We start from the raw sequence: 18,689 nt of genomic DNA, 5'->3' as shown, positions 1-18,689 counted from the left end.
CTACACAGGTACCACCTTAATTTAGAATACAAACTAGAAAAAAATCAAACAAACAAACAAAAAAAAAAGAAGAAAAATTTACTATTAAAAGAGTTTACTATAAGTAGAGAATAGAAATTTCTTTTTAAGATAAAATTTATTGATGTAAAAAAATTGGATTAAACTTGTATAAAGGGCAGAGTTTTGCTAAGAATTTCAAAGCAATGCATTCATTGCAAAAGATGACTTTAATTATTTAATTTTTTTTTTTTTTTTTTGAGACAAGGTCTCACTGTATCACCAGGCTGGAGTGCAGTGGTGCAATCTTGGCTCACTGCAACCTCCACCTCCTGGCTTCAAGCAATTCTCCTGCCTTAGCCTCCTGAGTAGCTGGGACTACAAGTGTGCACCACCATGCCCAGCTAATTTTTGTGTTTTTAATAGAGACAGGGTTTCCCCATGTTGGCCAGGATGGTCTCGATCTCCTGACCTCATGATCTGCCTGCCTTGGCCCCCCCAAGTGCTGGGATTACAGGCATGAGTCACCACACCTGGCCATTGTTTAACCTTTGTACTAATAAAACACTACCTTTCTAAAATCATGTATATGCAGTAGACCAATATTAACTGTATTTTTGTCTGATTACTCTAAACAGCATTACACAGGTGCATCCTCTGTTATCTAAACTTAAAATAAGTAGAAATTTTACTTTATTTATGTGATTATTTTTCTATTTAAGCAAACTTCAAGTTATGTCTAGTCACTAAAAATACTAAAGGCCACATTTTGTAAGTTATACATTATTTGCATGATAATGTTTCTTGTTTAACTTAAACATTATTATTATTTTTACTTATTTTAGATGGAGCTGGACTGTGTAGAACAAATAACTAGAGAAACAAAGAGAAGTATGTTGCCAAAATTTATTAATTACATTTAGGTTTATTTTAGAAATTAAGTGTAAATAACAAATGGCATTCCTTTTCATTGTTTCGTTAGTAGATACTATGTCAAGTTTTTTTTTCTTACACACATCTAATGCAAGATGTGAAAACAAAAACTTTCACAGAGAAGACTGTACTTATGCACCATAAATTCATCATGTTCCATAGCTTAAAAAATTCCCAAGAATTCTATGCATCTGTTTTTTACTGGCTCTACACTTTCTTAAGTTTTGCCATCGTCATGGAACTGTCAGCCAGCATACTTAAACGATTCTCAGAAAACAAAGGCATCACCAAGTTCTCAGGGTTTTGGTACAGATTGAAGGCCAACAGACCTCAGACTCATTTTGAAATCCTTAGCTGGGCAATAACCCTTCATGAGCAGTCACTTGACAGGTGACATTTTAAATCTCCTATCATTTACTGTGTCATTGGCTTACATCTGTTCTCAGGAAAAGTTCCAAATTTTTCACCATGAAATAAAAACACCCACGTCAATGTGATTCTTGTCAAGTTACTCAGCCTTGTTTTTTGCCACTTACCGCACTCTACCCTTTGCTCTAGCACCAAAGTGGAGGAGAGTAGAACTCCGCAGGGCTCTTCCTCACCTCAGGCTCTTTGCCTTCGCCTCTTCCCTCTATCTGGCAAGCTTTTCCTTGTCCTTCAGGTATCAACCTATGTTATCTCCTCCACCAGAAAGCCCATGATATTGACATAAAAGTGGGATAGATGTCCCTTTTGTGTGTTCCAGTAGTGCCCTGCTGTATACCTGTCATGGTATCTATGACACTATGTGGACCTTGCCTACCTGTCTGTTTTTTTAGGTTATAGCATATGACTATTGGGAGGTGGACCATGCCATCTTCATCTTGGAATTCCAGTGTTGGTTCTAGTACCTTAGCACGTGGCTGTTGATTACATGAATGAAGAATGAAAAACCTCTGATATTTAAACACAATAGAATTAATGCCATGTGTAAGTTATTTAATAGTAATTTTGTATTGTAAATGTACATAGATATTTCTCATTCTTACTAACTCTGATAAAGTTCTCAACTCTTTAGTATTTAAACTCACATTTAGTTAACTGAAGTGTTTTAGGTAAAGAACATAATTCTTTCTTTTTCTTTCCAGTTGTTGCTGTGTTGAACACTTGCTCCCGTCTACTTACTTCTCTATAATCCACTGGTAAGCCACATCTAATGAAGAGAATGTTTAACCATAAAGTCTTAAGGAAAAATTTTATTATTTAAAAGATTATAAAACTTTATTACTGGGCTGTTTACACAACATTTTAATTGTTTCTCATAAAATATATAACATTACAATCTTTACTGAAGTAGGATGTTTTTGTATCACATGTGTGATGATAATTTATAGGGTAATTTAAATGATGTTTTTTAGCCTCCTTAAGTTTTAAGTGGATCTTGCAAATGAACACCAGTATTATTGAGTTTGACGTACTCAAATTGCCCAAATGTCAGCTGTTTAAACAGCCAAACAACCAAGTCATCATTGATACTTTAGTAAAGGTCATCGAAGGCTTCTTTGCGTTTTACAGCTTTTACTACTTAGGGGAGTTAAGGAGTACCTGCCAGGCTTGTCCATGCTAATGTGACAATTTTCTTTTTGTAGTTGAACCGTATTTTGTGGGGAGATACTTTGAGGCTCTGTAAATATCCAGTTACTTCTCAGAACCCACTAGATTTAGCATTTCATGGATGACTTGTGTTTGAACAATTATTACTATGATGGTTGCCAGATGATTATTTTCTTCTCTTCTTTGCTGTACATGGAGAAGTAGAACCAATAAATAACTGAGAAGGGAAAGCTCATGATTCTGGTGCTCCAATTCCCCAAGATTAGGCCAGTGGTAGACATTTCAAGCTGACTTCATGTCTTTTTTATTTGTCTTCGTTACTCTGTCAGCACTTTTTTAGTTTCTGGAACAAGATGTTCTAAGCTAGTGTTGTATTTTCTCTGCTCCAGCCATGGAATGAGTGATTTTTCTTAGAAGCAGAGGTGGAGCCACTGAGGAAGCACAGGCGAGCCCTCCCCAGCACGTGCTCACTGGTCCCCAACAGAAGAACTGCTGCCGCATCCATGAGGTACCAAGAAACTAGCAAAGGGCCTTCTGGCTGTCTGGGCACAGTCCTCATGTGGTCCCTGGCTCAGCCTCAAGGGTTCTGCATTAGTCTTCCTGTAGCCTCTGTGCTGTGTCTGTAGATCGGGACTCTGTGGGTAGGGCCCTGGGATGCCCAACAGCACAAGTTGTCTCATCTGCCAAATGTCCCTGTCTTCCTCCCACTCTGACACTCAGGAATAGGCTACATGGCATGTCCAGGCAGTGCCAGGCCACCTCACTATCTCCTTTGAGATTGGCCCAGAGGGCTTTTGGGGTGAGTGTGGAGCTGGGAACCTGGAGCCTGAGGCCAGCTGTCTCTCCCTCTGTCTTGGAGGAAAAGCCATGTCCCAAAAAAAACCCCAGGGCCTGACCTCTGGACACACATACAGGGAGGGAGGGTCTGTGGGCTGAGGGGGGCATTGTAATGAGACTTTGAGCACGCTGCTCAGGGGCCTGGTCAGTGGACCATGCTCAGAGATGACCTGGTCATCAGGACCTAGTCAGCTGGGACCTGGTTAGTGGTGGCCTCCTCAGTAAAGGCCTCATCAGTGGGGACCTGGTGACCTAGTCATTGGAAGCCCGGTTCATGGGGACCTGGTCAGTGATGGTCTTCTTAGTGAGGCCTGATGGGTTGGAACATAAACAATGAAAAACTGGTTGGTGGGGCCTATACAGTATACTAGGGGCCTGGTCAGTGTGGGGCCTTGGTGGCTTGGAGCCTCATCAGTGAGGGCCTGGTCAGAGGGGGCTCGGTCAGCTGGGGACTGATCCATGGAAAATTGTTCAGTGGGGGTCAGGAGAGCAGCGACCTGGTCAATTGTGGTCTTGTCAGTGGGAACCTGGTCAGTGGGGACCAGGTCAGTGGGAAATTGGTCAGTGAGGTCTGGCCTATGAGGCCTATTAAGTGTGAGCCTGGTTAGGAAGACATGGTCAGTGGGGACTTGGTCAGTGGGAACTGGTAAATGGAGGAGTGGTCATTAGAGGCCTCATCAGTGGGAAACTGGTCCTGGGTGTCTGGTCAGTAGGAACCTGGCCAGCTGGCCACTGTGTGACCTCAGGCAGGGGGTTTGTCTGTGGAGTCTCCTTGCCTCCATCTGCAGGGAAGGTGAGTCAGGGCACCTTGGAGGGTGGCTGGAAAGAGAAGGTGAGAAGATGTGTTGAATCCAGCACCACTTGGCAGACCTACAACTTTACACATGACTTGTGTTCCACCTAGAGGGGGTGCCAGTCCTCTCTGCTGTGCCTGGTGCCCCTCCTCTCTCTGCATCCCCAGGACCACCATGGGTGGGGAAGGCAGAGATTGGGGAGCACATGTAGAAGCTCTAATGCTGGCCATGAGCCCTCAGTGATGACCTGGGTGCACCTGTGAGTGGAGAAGCTAGGCCTGGCCAGAGAAGCAAGAGAAACACACACACACATATGTACACACACACACACAGGCACACACGCATGCACAAACACACTGCATCCACACATGTCAGTTCAGGGGATAGAGGACACTGACTCTGGGCCCTGTTGACCCATGCAGGCTCCCATTGTGGTGGGTTGTGTCACCCCACAATGTCACTGTTGCTGAGCCCCCATCACCTCTGTGTTGTGGAGCAGTTAGAGACACACTGTGGTGTCTGAGTGGCTCTGCGTGAAGGACCGTTTTCTAGGTGAGAGGCACATCTCAACACAGCTGACTGATCAGACTCAGGTGAGTGGGATCTGCTCTCTTCTCTTCCTCCTAGCTTGGGGACAGTTGCTATCAGGTGGGTGGTTTTGGCCTCTGGGCAGCTACTGAGGGTAATCCCTGAACACTCACTGGATGCCTATTCTGTGCTGACAGTCATCTCGTTCATCCTCGCAGCAATTCCATTCTGCATCTTTTCTGATCACCCCCGTGATTACGCAGGACAACCCCATCAGGCCCTCTCACCCAGGCCCAGTCCAGCTCCATGATAACCAAGATGCAGGTCCAGAGACAACCGCCCTGCATGGTGCCTGCATCTGACCCCCCCTTGGTGGGTAGTGACCAGCACAACATGGAAGAAGCCAGGGCAGCATGCAGCCAGCTGCCCTGCAGCCCCAGATGGCTCCTAGGCCTTGGGAAGTCATTCTCAAAGGGGGAGCTGGTCATTTTGAGGTCCCTGAGGGAAGGGTGAATGTGTCATCCCAACAGCCCTGGAAGCCAACAGCATGCCATACATCTTACCCAACCTGTGTGGCAGAGGCCCCCTCCTGGGGCACAAGTCCCATACCTAAAGGGTCCTGTCCCAGTTGAACCTCATCCTGAGCCCTGGGAGGAGAGGAGCACCATGGGCCTCCCTGCAGCAGCCAGGATTACCACCCAGGGGACTCAGCCTTCTGTGGCCCTGGCCAGACTTAGAATTTGGCCCAAGACAAGACAAGCTCACTCAGAGCAGCTTGTCAGTACCCGGGGCCTGTGCATGCCAAGTAAGTCCAAGCTGGCTCAAAGAGCAACCAGCCACCTCTGCAAGGGTGTGCCAGGAGCAGGTGGACCAGCCACCAACCTCACCCACTCAAGGAAACAGGGATGGCCAGGTTCCCACACCCCGAGTGACCACCACCTGACAGCTGATGGAGTGGAGGCCTAAGGAAAAGCAGATGACACTGGGGCCCTACCTCCAGGGCAGAATAACTGGTTTACGCTGACTGGCAGCAAGTGAGGTTGGTGGCTGGTCCACCTGCTCCTGGCACACCCTTGCAGAGGTGGCTGGTTGCTCTTTGAGCCAACTTGGCCTTGCCTGGCATGCACAAGTCTCAGTTCAACAACTGTGCTGCAAATGGAGCCACATAGAGGAAATGAGCAGCAGGCTCAGGAGCAGGGTTTGCGCTGCCTTTGGGGCTCCAATCCCTGCATCAGGGCTCCTACAGCACTGTGGGCTTCTTGGGTGCCACGAGGCAGACCACAGGCCCTCTTGAGGAGGATTCTATGTTCAAGTGCAGAAAGGGCCCAATCTGGTGGATGAACCACAAGGCCAGCTTCTGGGTGCAGGCACAGTGCCACATCTTCCATCACTTCCTGATGTGCCACACCAGCACTGAAGAGACAGCCTAGAGACAGGGCAAGAGGAAGGCTGAGAAGGATGAGATGGTGAGTGCCAGATTCTCCCTGGCTGTGAGCCCACCTCCAGGGTGACACTCAAACTTTAGGAGTGGGAGAGCAAGATTGACAGCTTCAAATGATTCACCAAAAAGATGAACAACAGGGCACTCGGCTCAGCTTCACAGCCAATGAGTTGACATGCAAGCAGGTGATGGTGACAGGCTTTAAGAAAGAACATCAGAAGGCTGCCAGTTCTTCAGCCTCAGCCAGGCCTTGGAGCTGGACCAGCCCATCCACTTCACCACAGATGCCTTCAACACTGTCAGTGAGCTCTTTGCCAATCATCCCAGGCAGAACCTGGACCCAGTCATGGACCTGTTAGTGCTGTCTCAGGGACACCAGACCAACATCCTGAACATCATCCACATACACAAGCAAGTTCTTACCAAAGTCGCAGAGGGCAGGCAACATGTGGCAGAAGGGAAGATAGAGATGCAGAGGCTGATGACATCAGAATCACAGGAACAAGAATTCTTTCACCACTTCAGTGGAAATTCACCACTTCCATCCAATTTGAATGAGAGACATGAAATCACAGATGCAGCATTTCTTGCAACAAGAGATACTATTTTTTCAAAAATCATCCAGGAATTGATAGTGTTGAATGACTAGATATTTGATTGTGGACTGTTTCCAGTTCAAGGATACTTTCTACACAGAATAATAACACTAGCAAGGAGCTAGTGCCAGCTATCCGTGGTAGCACAAGGATGGTTTTGTGCTCAACTGAAATCCAGCTGAATACAGAATTGTGTAGGAAACAGTTAATATGTTGACAGAATAGAAACAGTAGCAAACATGAACTAAATCATGCCATGAATGCCTAAACTACCATTGGAACTTTTGGAAGAACGATAATACCACTTTACTGCTTTTTGAAGTATGAATATTTTAGTGTATATGCTGTAGACCACAAACCCTATAAAGAGTCCCAAATAAGTTGGCTGGATAAAGCCTGCTGTGCATGTCTTTATACTCAAAGACTGATGATGCAGTTCGAATATGTGTCCCCACCAAATCTCATATTTAATTATATTTCCTAATGTGGAAGGTGGATCCTGGTATAAGGCAATTGATTTATGAAGGCAAATTTCTCATGAATGGTTCAGCACCATCCCCTTGTACCATCCTCACAATCATGAGTGACTTCTCGTGAGATCTGGCCACTGAAAACTCTATGTCACCTCCTTACTCTGCGTGTTTTCCTCTTGCCATGTGAGACAACTCACTCTTTCTTTGCCTTGTACAAAGATTGAAAGATTTCTGAGGCCTCCCAGAATCAGAAGCCCTGTGCTTCCTGTCCACCCTGCAGAACCATGAGCCAATTAAACCTCTTTTTCAAAATGAATCAAACAGAAAATGGCAAATGACGATTGCAGCATTGCTATAAAGATACCTGAAAATGTGGAAGCAGCTTTGGAACTAGGTAATGGGCAGAGGTTGGAAGAGTTTGGAGGGCTCAAAAGAAGACAGATGAGAACATTTTTGGACTATCTTAGAGACTGGTTAAATGGTTGTGATAAAAATCCTGGCACAAACATGGATAGTGAAGGCCAGGCTGAGGAGGTCTCAGATAGAAATAAGAAGCTTTCTGGAAAAGGTCTTCCTTTTGAATATGGAAAGCTTACACAATGCCTGTACCATCATTATACATTAGAAGCTGTGAACTTGCTTTTTATTTCAGAGGCTCATAGGAAAAAGAGACTGTAGCCTTGACTCAGATGAGATTTTGGACTTTGTAAGTTTGAGTTAGTGCTGAAATGAGTTAAGACTCGTTCTGGCAAGGCATGATTGTATTTTGCAATGTGAGAAGGACACGATATTCATGGGATCAGGGACAGAATAATATGGTTTGTCTCTGTGTCTGTATCAAAACCCATGTGGAATTATACTCCCTAATGTTGGAGGTGGGGCATAGGTGGAAAAAGATTCAGTTATAAAAGGGTGCGGGTAGGTTCTCCACGAATGATAAAGGACCATCACCTTGATGCTGTCCTCCTGATAGCGAGTGAGTTCTCATGAGATCTGGTTGTTTAAAAGGCTGTGGAACCTCTTTCCTCACTCTGTCTTCCTCCTACTCCTGCCTTAGGAGATATCTCATTGTCTTGGCTTTTGGTATAATTAGGAGGCTTCTTGATTCCTCCCAGAAACGGAAGACACTATGCTTCCTTCACAGCTTGCAAAACCATGATTCAATTAAACCTCTTTCATTTACAATAATAGAGAAAATTAGAACTGCAGAGAGAGCTGTGAAATGCCTTCAAGGCCTTTTTCCCTTTGTCTTGGCTATTAGCACAGGGCTTCTTTATATGCAAATTTCTGAAGTCTTCTTGAATTTTTCCCCTTAAATGGGGTTTTGTGTTATTGCTACATAGCCAACCTGCTATAGAGATACCTGAAAAAGTAGAAGCAGGCTCAGTAGTGGGTAGCAAACAAAGACTGGGAGGGTTTGGAGGGATTAGAACATGACAGAAAGATGAGGGAGAGGGAGGAAGTGATTTAATCATGGATGGGCAGGGGTGGGTGTGGATGGGAAAAGGGGTGGGTAGGGTGGTGGCTGTAGGGTGGTGGGAGGGTCATGGGTAGTAGGAAGGGGGAGTAGCGTGCTGCAGAGGCAGAGCCTCATGTAAAACCATTACTAGGGCAGTGCACCTGTGGCTTTGCAGGTTTGAGCCCCCATGGCTGCTCTCATGGACTGGACTAGTGTTCAGTGCCTGTAGCTTTTCCACACTGAGGGTGCAAGCTGTTGGTGGGTCTCTGAATCTGGGGTCTGGAGGGTGGTAGCCCTGTGTGGGGGCTCCAAGTCCATATTTTCCTTCTGCACTGCCCTAGTAGAGGTTTCCCAAGAACTCTGCGTCTGCAGCAGGCTGCTGCCTGGAAACAGTGGGAGGTGGGGGTGGGAGGCAGATCCTTCACCAATGGTTAAGCACCATCTTCTTGATGCTGACCTAGTAACAGTGAGTTCTTATGAGATCTGGTTATATAACAAGGTGTGGCACCTCTTTCCTCTCTCAGTCTTGCTTCTACTCCAGCCATATGAAACATCTCCTTGCCCCTTGGCCTTCTGGTATGGTTGTGAGGCTCCCTGAGATGTCCCAGAAGCAGAAGCCGCTCTGCCTCCTTTACAGCCTGCTCAACCATGAGCCAATTAAACCTTTTTTCTTTATGATCATACAGAAAATTAGTGCTATGAAGTGGAGCTATGAAGTGCCTTCAAGGCCCTTTCCCCTCTTCTTGACAACCAGCACTCAGCTTCTTTTCATGCAACTATCTGGAGCCTTCATGAATTTTCCCCCTGAAAGTGGACTTTTCTTCTTTTACCACACTGCCAGGTTGTGATAAAGATAGCTGACAATGTAGAACCAGGTTCAGAAGTGGGTAAAAGACAGAGGTCAGGAGAGTTGGGAAAGCTTGGAAGACAGCAAGATGCGGAAAATTTGACCGCTGCGGAGAACTGTTAAATTCTTGCGATCAGAAGGCTGACAGAAGGATAAACACTGAAGTCCAGACTTAAAGGGTATCAGATGAAAATTAGGAATTTCCTGTGAACAGGAGCCATGGTTACATTTGATTGGCCTTAGCAAAGAACGTGTCTGCACGGGGACCCTGCCCTGGACATCTATGAAACTATGAATTTGGGGGTGATGATTTAGGATGTACCTGGTGGAATGAACATCTAGGCAGCCTAGCGAGGTGTCCTGTCTGCATTGAATAGCCTGTGTTCTTATGCGTGACCTAAGAAATGACTTCAAGTTGGAACTTCTATTGAAATGAGAAGTGGAGAGCTAAAGTTTTGAAAATCTGCAGCCTGGCCAAGTGGTCAAAAAGAAAAGCTGGTTTTCCGGGGGAAAATTGAAGAAGGCTTAGAGTATCTGCATAAAAAGAAGCCCAGTGCAAATAGCCAAGACAATGGGAAAGAGGCCTCGAAGGCATTTCACAGTCCTCTGCAGCAGCCCTTGCTGTCACAGGCCCTAGGGCCTGGCAGAGAAGAATGGTTTCCTGGGCAAGCTCCATGGCCCCATTGCTGTGTGCATCCTCAGGACACTGCTGGCTGCATCCCTGTAGTTCCAGCTCCAGCCATGGCTCAAAGATGCACAGGTACAGCTTGGGTTACTGCTTCAGAGGTGGCTCCAAGCCTTGATTGTTTCCATATAGTGTTAAGCCAGCAGGTGTACAGAGTAAGAGTCTAGAGGCTTGGGAGCCTCTGTGTAGACTCCAGAAGATGCACAGAAAAGCCTGGATGTCTAGGAAAGAAGCTTCTCCAAGAGGCAGGGCCTCCTGGGAAACCTCTACTAGGGGAGCAAAGAAGGGACACATAGGGTTGAAGTCCCCACCACAGGGAGGCATCATTCTCCAAACCCCAGATTCATAGACCCACAAGCAGCTTGCACCCTCAGTGTGGAAAAGCTATGAGGCACACAACACCAGCCATGTGCATGAGGGCAGCCGCAGGGGCTGAACACTGCAAAGCCACAGGTGCAGATTGGCCCAAGATCTTGGGAGCCCAGCCCTCACACCCCTGTACCATGGATGTGGGACAGGGATTCAAAAAGGATGATTCTGGAGCTGTAGGATTGAGTGACTGGCCTGCTGGGTTTTGGACATTTATGTATCCTATGAATCCCGTCTGTGTTTTGTGCTTCTTTCTAGCAGTTTTTTTTTTTTTTCTTTTGGCTGAGAAGGCTTACCCATTGCCTGTACAATCATTATACCTTGGAAGTAGTGAAGTTGCCTTATAATGCAGAGACTCATGGGCAGAAGGGACTGTAGACTTGTCTCAGATAAGACTTCGGGCTTTGGACACCTGAGTAAATGCTGGAATGAGTTAAGATTTGGGGGACTGCAGGGAAGGCATCCTTTTATTTTGCAATGTGAGACATGAGATTTGGGGGACCAGGGACAGAATAATATGATTTGGCTCTGTGCCTCCCCCAAAACTCATGTGGAATTTTAATGGGGAATGTTAAAGGTGGGGGCTGGTGGAAGGTGATTTAATCATGGTGGAGAGTTGAGGTTGGATGGGGGGGATGGGGAGAGTTGGAGGGTATTGGAGGGTGGGGAGAGTTGGGGGGTTTTTTGGGGGATGGGGAGAGTTGGAGGGATTGTGGTGGGGTTACGGGTGAAAGGCAGGGGTGGAGGTGGATCCTTCACAAATGGTTAAATGCCATCTCCTTAATGCTGTCCTTCTGATGGTGAGTTCTCTTCATGATTTTGGAGCTGTGAGATTGAATGAACACTGACCTGCTGGGTTTTGGATGTCCATTGTGCCTGTGGTCCCACTTGTGTTATTTTTCTTGGAAATTTCTTCCCTTTGGATTGAGAAAACTTACCCAATACCTGTACCATCATTGTTCCTTGAAAGAAAGGAGTGTGCTTTTAATTTCAGGGACTCATAGGCAGAAGGGCCTTGTCTCAGATGAGACTTTTAACTTTTCACATTTGAGTTAATGCGGGAACGAGTTAAGGCTTTTGGAAACTTTTGAACAGGCATGATTGTATTTTACTGTGTGAGAAGGACATGGGATTTGGGGGGGTCAAGGTCAGCATAATATGATTTGGCTGTGTGCCTCTAGAAAAACTCACTTGGAATTGTAATCCCAAATGTTGGAGGTGGGGCCTGGTGGGAGATTATTTAATCATGGATGAGAGGTGTGGGGGTGGAAGGAAAAAGGGGCGGGTGGGGTGGGGAACAGTAGGCCGGCTGTAGGGTTGTGGGAGGGTGGTGGGTAGTAGGAAGGGAGAGTAGCCTGCTGCAGAGGCAGAGGCTCATGGAAAACCTCTACCAGGGCAGTGCACCTGTGGCTTTGCAGGCTTTAGCCCCCATGGCTGCCTTTATGGGCTGGGCTGGTATTGAGCGCCTATGGCTTTTCCATACTGAGGGTGTGAACTGTTGGTAGGTCTACGAATCTGGGGTCTAGAGGATGGTGGCCTCCTGCAGAGCGACTCAAAGCCCTTGTTTTCCTTCTGCACTGCCACAGAACAGGATTTCCAAGAGGCTCTGCCTCTGCAGCAGGCTTCTGTCTGGAAACAGTAGGGGGTGGAGGTGTGTTAGGGGGTGGATCCTTCACCAATGGTTAAGCACATCTTCTTGATGCTGACTTAGTGATAGTGAGTTCTCATGAGATCTGGTTGTATAACAGGCGGCGGCACCTTTTTCCTCTGTGAGTCTTGCTCCTACTCCTGCCGTATGAAACATTTCATTGCTGCTTTCCTTCTGGTATGATTGGGAGGCTTTCTGAGTCTTCCCAGAAGCAGAAGCCACCATGCTTTCTTTACAGCCTGAAGACCCATGAGCCAATGAATCCCCTTTTCATTATGACCACACAGAAAATAAGTACTGCAAAGTGGAGCTATGAAATATCTTCAATGACTTTTCCCCACTGTTTTGGCTGTTAGCACTGGGCTTCTTTGTAACGCAAATATCTGAAGCCTTCTTGAAGTTTCCCCTGGTGGAGAGTGGAGGTTGGATGGGTGGGGGATGGGGAGAGTTGGAGGGTATTGGGGGGGTGGGGAGAGTTGTGGGGGATTGTGTTTGGGGTTACGGGTGAAAGGCAGGAGCGCCAGGTTGCAACAAAGATAGCTGAAAATGTAAAGCAGGTTCAGAAGTGGGTAACAGCCAGAGGTTGGAGAGTTTGGAGAGCTTGAAAAAAGACAGGAAGATGAGGGAAAGTTGGGACCATTGTAGAGACTTGTTAAATAGTTTTGATTAAAATGCTGACAGAAGGAAGGCCAGGGAAAGCCAGGAAAGGCCAGGCTTACAAGGTCTCAGATGAAAATGAGGAACTTACTGGGAACAGGAGCCACGGTTACTTTTGTTTTGCTGTAGCAAAGAACGTGGCTGCAGGGCGACCTTGCCCTTGAGATCTGTGAAACTTTGAACTTGAGGGTGATGATTTAGTGCATATCTGGTGGAATGAACTTCTAGGCACCATAGCACAAGAGGGATCCTGTCTGCATCAAACAGCCTGTGCTCTCATGTGTGACCAAGGAAATGACCTCAAGTCGGAGCTTATATTTAAATGACAAGCAGAGCTCAAAAGTTTGGAACATTTGCAGCCTGGCCAAGTTGTCAAAGAGAAAAGCTGATTTTCAGGGGGAAAATTCATGAAGTCTCCAGAAATTTGCATAAAGTGGAGGCCAGTGCTAATAGCCAAGACAGTTGTGGGGAAAAGCCTTGGAGGCATTTCAGAGATGTTTGCAGCAGCCCTTGCTGTCACAGGCCCTGGGACCTAGGAGAGAAGAATGGTTTCCTGGGCCAGCCCCATGGCCCTGCTGCTGTGTGCAGCCTCAGGACACTGCTGCCTGCATCCCAGCAGCCCCGGCTCCTGCTCTGACCTTGGCTGAAAGATGCACAGGTACAGCTTGGGTCACTGCTTCAGAGGGTGCAAGCTATAGGCCTTGGTGGCTTCTACATAGTGTTAAGCCAGTGGGTGCATGGAGCACTAGTCTAGAGACTTGGGAGCCTCCATATATATATTTCGGAAGATGTATGGAAATGCCTGGTGTCCAGACAGAAGGCTGCCAAAAAAGCAGAGTCTCATGGGAAACCTCTACTTGGGCAGTGCAGAAGGAAAATATGAGGTTGGAGCCCCCACACTGGAGGCCACCATCGTGCGGACCCCAGGTTCATAGACCCATCAAAAGCTTCGTACCCTCCATGGGTTAAAAACTCCAGGCACTCAACACCAGCACAGCCCATGAGGGCAGCTGCGGGGGCTGAACACTGCAAAGCCACAGGTGCAGAGCTGCCCAAGGCCTTGGGAGCCCAGCCCTCACGCCCTTGTGCCCTGGATGTGGGACAAGGATTTAAAAAGGATGATTTTGGAGCTGTAGGTTTGAATAACTGGACTGCTGGGTTTTGGAATGTCATGGGAACCTGTAAGTCCCGTTTGTGTTTTGTTCTTCTCTCTGGCAAAAAATCTTCCTTTCGGGTGGAGGTTCTTTTTTTTTTTTTTTTTTTTTGAGACAGAGTCTCGCTCTGTCGCCCAGGCTGGAGTGCAGTGGCGTGATCTTGGCTCACTGCAAGCTCCGCCTCCTGGGTTCACGCCATTCTCCTGCCTCAGCCTCCCGAGTAGCTGGGACTACAGGCGCCCGCCACCACACCCGGCTAATTTTTTTTTTTGTATTTTTAGTAGAGACAGGGTTTCACCATGTTAGCCAGGATGGTCTCCATCTCCTGACCTCGTGATCCACCCGCCTTGGCCTCCCAAAGTGCTGGGATTACAGGCGTAAGCCACTGCGCCCGGCCTCGGGTGGAGGTTCTTACTCAATGCCTGGACAATCGTACCTTGGAGGTAATTAACTTGCTTTGTATTTCAGAGGCTCAGGGGCAGAAGGGATGGCAGTCTTGTCTCAGAAGAAACTTTGGGCTTTGGACATTTCAGTAAATGCTGGAATGAGCTAAGACATTGGGAAACTGTAGAGTAGGCATCATTGTATTTTGCAGTGTGAGAACAACATGAGATATTGGGGGGTCAGGGTCAGAATAATACGATTTGGCTCTGCATCCCTACCAAACTCATTTGGAATTGTAATGGTGAATGTTAAAGGTGGGGCCTGGTGGGAGGTGATTTATTCGTGGAGGACAGTGGGGGGTTGGAGGTAGGGGTGTGGGGAGAATGGGGGAGATTATTTTGTGGGTGGGGGTAAAAGGTAAGGGTAGGGGGGCAGATCCTTCACAAATGTTTAAACACTATCTCCTTAATGCCGCCTGCGTGATAGTGAGTTCTCTTGATGATATTTGCAGCTGTGAGATTGAGTGAATACTGTCCCGCTGAGTTTTGGACTTGTGTTGGGCCTGTGGGCCCGTTTGTGTTACTTTTATGGGAAATTTCTTCCCTTTGGACTGAGAAAGCTTACCCAATGCCTGTACCATCATTGTACCTGGAAAGAAAAGAACTCCATTTTAAATTCAGGGACTCATAGGCAGAAGAGACTGTAGCCTTGTCTCAGGAGAGACTTTGAATTTTTTTACATTTGGAATGAGTTAAGACTTTTGGAGATTTTTGAAAAATCATGATTGCATTTTGCTCTGTGATAAGCACATGAGATTCTGGGATATCAGGGTCAGAATAATACGGTTTGGCTGTGTGTCCCTGTGAATCTCATGCGGAATTGTAATCCCTAATGTTGAAGCGGGTGACTTAATTATGGACAGGAGGTTGGTGGTGGTGGAAGGTAAAAGGGATGGGTAGGATTGGGAGGAGTGGGTCGGCAGTAGGGTGGTGGGAGGGTGGGTGGCAGTAGGAAGGAGGGGTAGCCTGCTGCAGAGTGAGGGACTCATGGAAAACCCTCTACTAGGGCAGTGCACCCGTGGTTTGCAGGGTTTAGCTCCTCAGCTGTTCTCGTGCGCGGGACTGGTATTGAGGGCCTGTAGCTTTTCCTCACTGATGGTGCCAGCTGTTGGTGTTTCTGTGAATCTGGGGTCTGGAGGTTGGTAACCACCTGCGTGGGGGCTCCAAGCCCATATTTTCTTTCTTTAATTCCATGATAGAGGTTTTCCTAGAGGCTCTGCATCTGCAGGAGGCTTCTGCCTGGAAACAGTGGGAGTTGGGGTGTGAGTCAGATGCTTCACCAATGTTTAGTCACCATCTTCATGATGGTGACCTGGTGATAGTGAGTTTTCATGAGATCTGGTTGTATAATAGGGCATGACACCTTTTTCCTCTCTCATGCTTGCTCCTGCTCCTGGCATATGAGACATCTTATTGCCCCTTGACATTCTGGTGTGATTGGGAGGCTTCCTGAGTCCTCTGAGATGCAGAAACTAGTATGCCTCCTTACAGCCTGCAGAATCATTAACAATTAAACCTCTTTTCTTTTTGATCATTGAGAGAATTTTTAATGTAAAGAAAATCTATTAAGTGTCTTCAAGGCCTTTTCCCCAATGTCTTGGCAATCAGCACTCAGCTTCTTTTCATTCAAGTCTCTGAATCCTCCTTGAATTTTCCCCCTGAAAATGGACTTGTCTTCCATACCACATTGCCAGGCTGTGACAAAGATAGCTGATAATGCAGGAGCAGGTTCAGAAGAGGGTAGCAGCCTGAGTTCAGGAGAGTTTGGAGGGCTTCCAAGACAAGAAATTGAGAGGAAATTTGGATCTTTGTAAAGAATTGTTAAATACTTGTGATCAGAAGGCTCACAGGAAAATAGACAGTAAAGTTCAGAGTTAGAAGGTCTCAGATGAAGATGAGGAAATTACTGGGAATAGGAGCCAAGGTTAGTTTTGTTTTGCTGTAGCAAAGAATGTGGCTGCACATTGACCCTGCCCTGGAGATATGTGAAACTTTGAACTTGAGGGTGATGACTTCGTGAGTATCTGGTGGAATGAACTTCTGGGCAGCAAAGCTCAAGAGGTGTCCTGTCTGCATCAAACAGCCTGTGCCCTTATGTGTGACTGAGGACCTCTGGATGGGTCTTACATTAAATGAGTCACAACTCTTATATTAAATGAGAAACAGAACTCAAAAGTCTGGAAAACTTGCAGCCTTGCCAAGTGGTCAGAAAGAAAAGCTGATTTTCAGTGGGAAAATTCAAGAAGGCTTCAGGAGTTTGCACGAAAAGGAGCCCAGTGCTAATAGCCAAGACAATAAGGAAAAGACCTTGAAGGCATTTCAGAGACCTTTGCAGCAGCCCTTGCTGTCACAGGCCCTGGGGCCTGGGAGAGAAGCATCATTTCCTGGACCAGTTCCATGAGCCCCCTCTATGTGCAGCCTCAGGACACTGCTGCCTGCATCCCTGCAGCTCCATTTCCAACTCCAGTCATGGCTGAAAGATGCACAGGTAGAGTTTGCATCCCTGCTTCAGGGGTGCAAGTTCCAAGCCTTGGTGTCTTCCACATAGTGTTAAGCCAGCAGCTGCACAGAGCACAAAACTAGAGGCTTGGGGGCCTGTGTCTAGACTCTAGAGTATGTACGGAAAAACCTGGGTGTTCAGGCAGAAGCTTTTCCAAGAGGCAGAGCCTCATGGCACACCTTTACCAGGGCAGTACAGAAGGAGAATATGGGGTTGGAGTCCCTAAATATGGAGACACCATTCTCCAGACCCCAGATTCATAGATGCACCAACAGCTGGCACCCTTAGTGTGGAAAAGCCACAGGCACTCAACACAGCCCAGCCCATGAGGGCAGCTGTGGGGGATATATCATGCAAATCCACAGGTGCAGAGTTGCCCAAGGCCTTGGGAGCCCAGCCATCACACGCCTGTGCTCTAGATGTGAGATGTAGATTCAGAAAAGATGATTTGGAGCTGCAGGATTCAATGACTGGCCTGCTGGGTTTTTGACTTCATGGGGTCTGTAAGTCCTTGGACTTTTCAGTAAATGCTGGAATGAGTTAAGTCATTGAGGACAGTAGAGAAGTCATCATTGTATTTTGCAGTGTGACAAGGATACAAGATTTGGGGACCAAAGGCCAGAATAATAAGATTTGGTTCTGTATCCCTACCAATACTCATGTGGAATCGTAATGGGGAATGTTAAAGTTGAGGCCTGGTGGAAGCTGATTTAATCATGGAGAAGAGTGGGGGTTGGAGGTAGGGGTTTGGGGAGAATGGAGGAGATTATTTTGTGGTTGGGGGTGAAAGATGAGGGTAGGGGGGTGGATTCTTCACAAATGGTTAATCACTATCTCCTTAATGCTGTCTGCATGATAGTGAGTTCTCTTGATGATTATGGAGCTTAAAGATTGAGTGAATACTGTCCTGCTGGGTTTTGGACTTGCATTGGGCCTGCGGTCCCATTTGTGTTATTTTTATGGGGAATTTCTTCCCTTTGGATTGAGAAAGCTTACACAATGCCTGTACCATCATTGTACCTTGAAAGAAAAGAAATCCCTTTTAAATTCAGAAACTCATATGCAGAAGGGACAGTAGCCTTGTCTCAGGTGAGACTTTGAACTTTTTACATTTGGAATGAGTTAAGGCTGTTGGAACTTTTGAAAAGGCATGATTGTATTTTACTCTGTGATAAGGACATGAGATTCTGGGATAGCAGGGTCAGAATAATATGGTTTGGCTGTGTGTCCCTATAAAAATTCATGTGGAATTTTAATTCCAAATGTTGAAGTTGGGGTCTGGGGGAGATGATTTAATCATGGACTGGAAGGGGTTGGGGTGGAAGGAAAAGGGTTGGTTAGGGTGGGGAGGAGTAGGTTGGCAGTAGGGTGGTGTGAGGGTGGTGGGTGGGAGGAAGGGGGAGCAGCCTGCTGCAGAGGCAGAGGCTCATGGGAAACCCTCTACTAGGGCAATGCATCTGTGGCTTTGCAGGGTTTAGCCCCTGCCGCAGCTCTCATGGGCTGGGCTGGTGTTGAGTGCCTGTAGCTTTTCCACACAAGGTGTGAGCTGTTGGTGGGTCTATGAATCTGGGGTCTGGAGGTTGGTGGCCATCTGTGTGGGTGCTCCAAGCCCATATTTCCCTTCCACACTTCCCTAGTAGAGTTTTCCAAGAGGCTCTGCCTCTGCCTCAGGCTTCTGCCTGGAAATAGTGGGAGTTGGGGGTAGGGGGCGAATCCTTCACCAGTGGTTAAGCAC

At 47.0% G+C, this 18,689-nt stretch overlaps 1 pseudogene; it reads left to right on the top strand.

Annotated features, from left to right (window-relative positions):
- Window positions 1-6,976, top strand: part of LOC109024973 (ankyrin repeat domain-containing protein 18A-like) — a 30,966-nt pseudogene extending 23,990 nt beyond the window's left edge.
- Window positions 6,977-18,689: the final 11,713 nt, after the last annotated feature.

The sequence above is a fragment of the Gorilla gorilla genome, chromosome 17 (genome assembly GCF_029281585.2).
Source record: "Gorilla gorilla gorilla isolate KB3781 chromosome 17, NHGRI_mGorGor1-v2.1_pri, whole genome shotgun sequence".
NCBI classification, from domain to species: domain Eukaryota; kingdom Metazoa; phylum Chordata; class Mammalia; order Primates; family Hominidae; genus Gorilla; species Gorilla gorilla.
The sequence above is the reverse complement of the archived record's forward strand: the minus strand, read 5'-3'. Positions and strand labels throughout refer to the sequence as shown.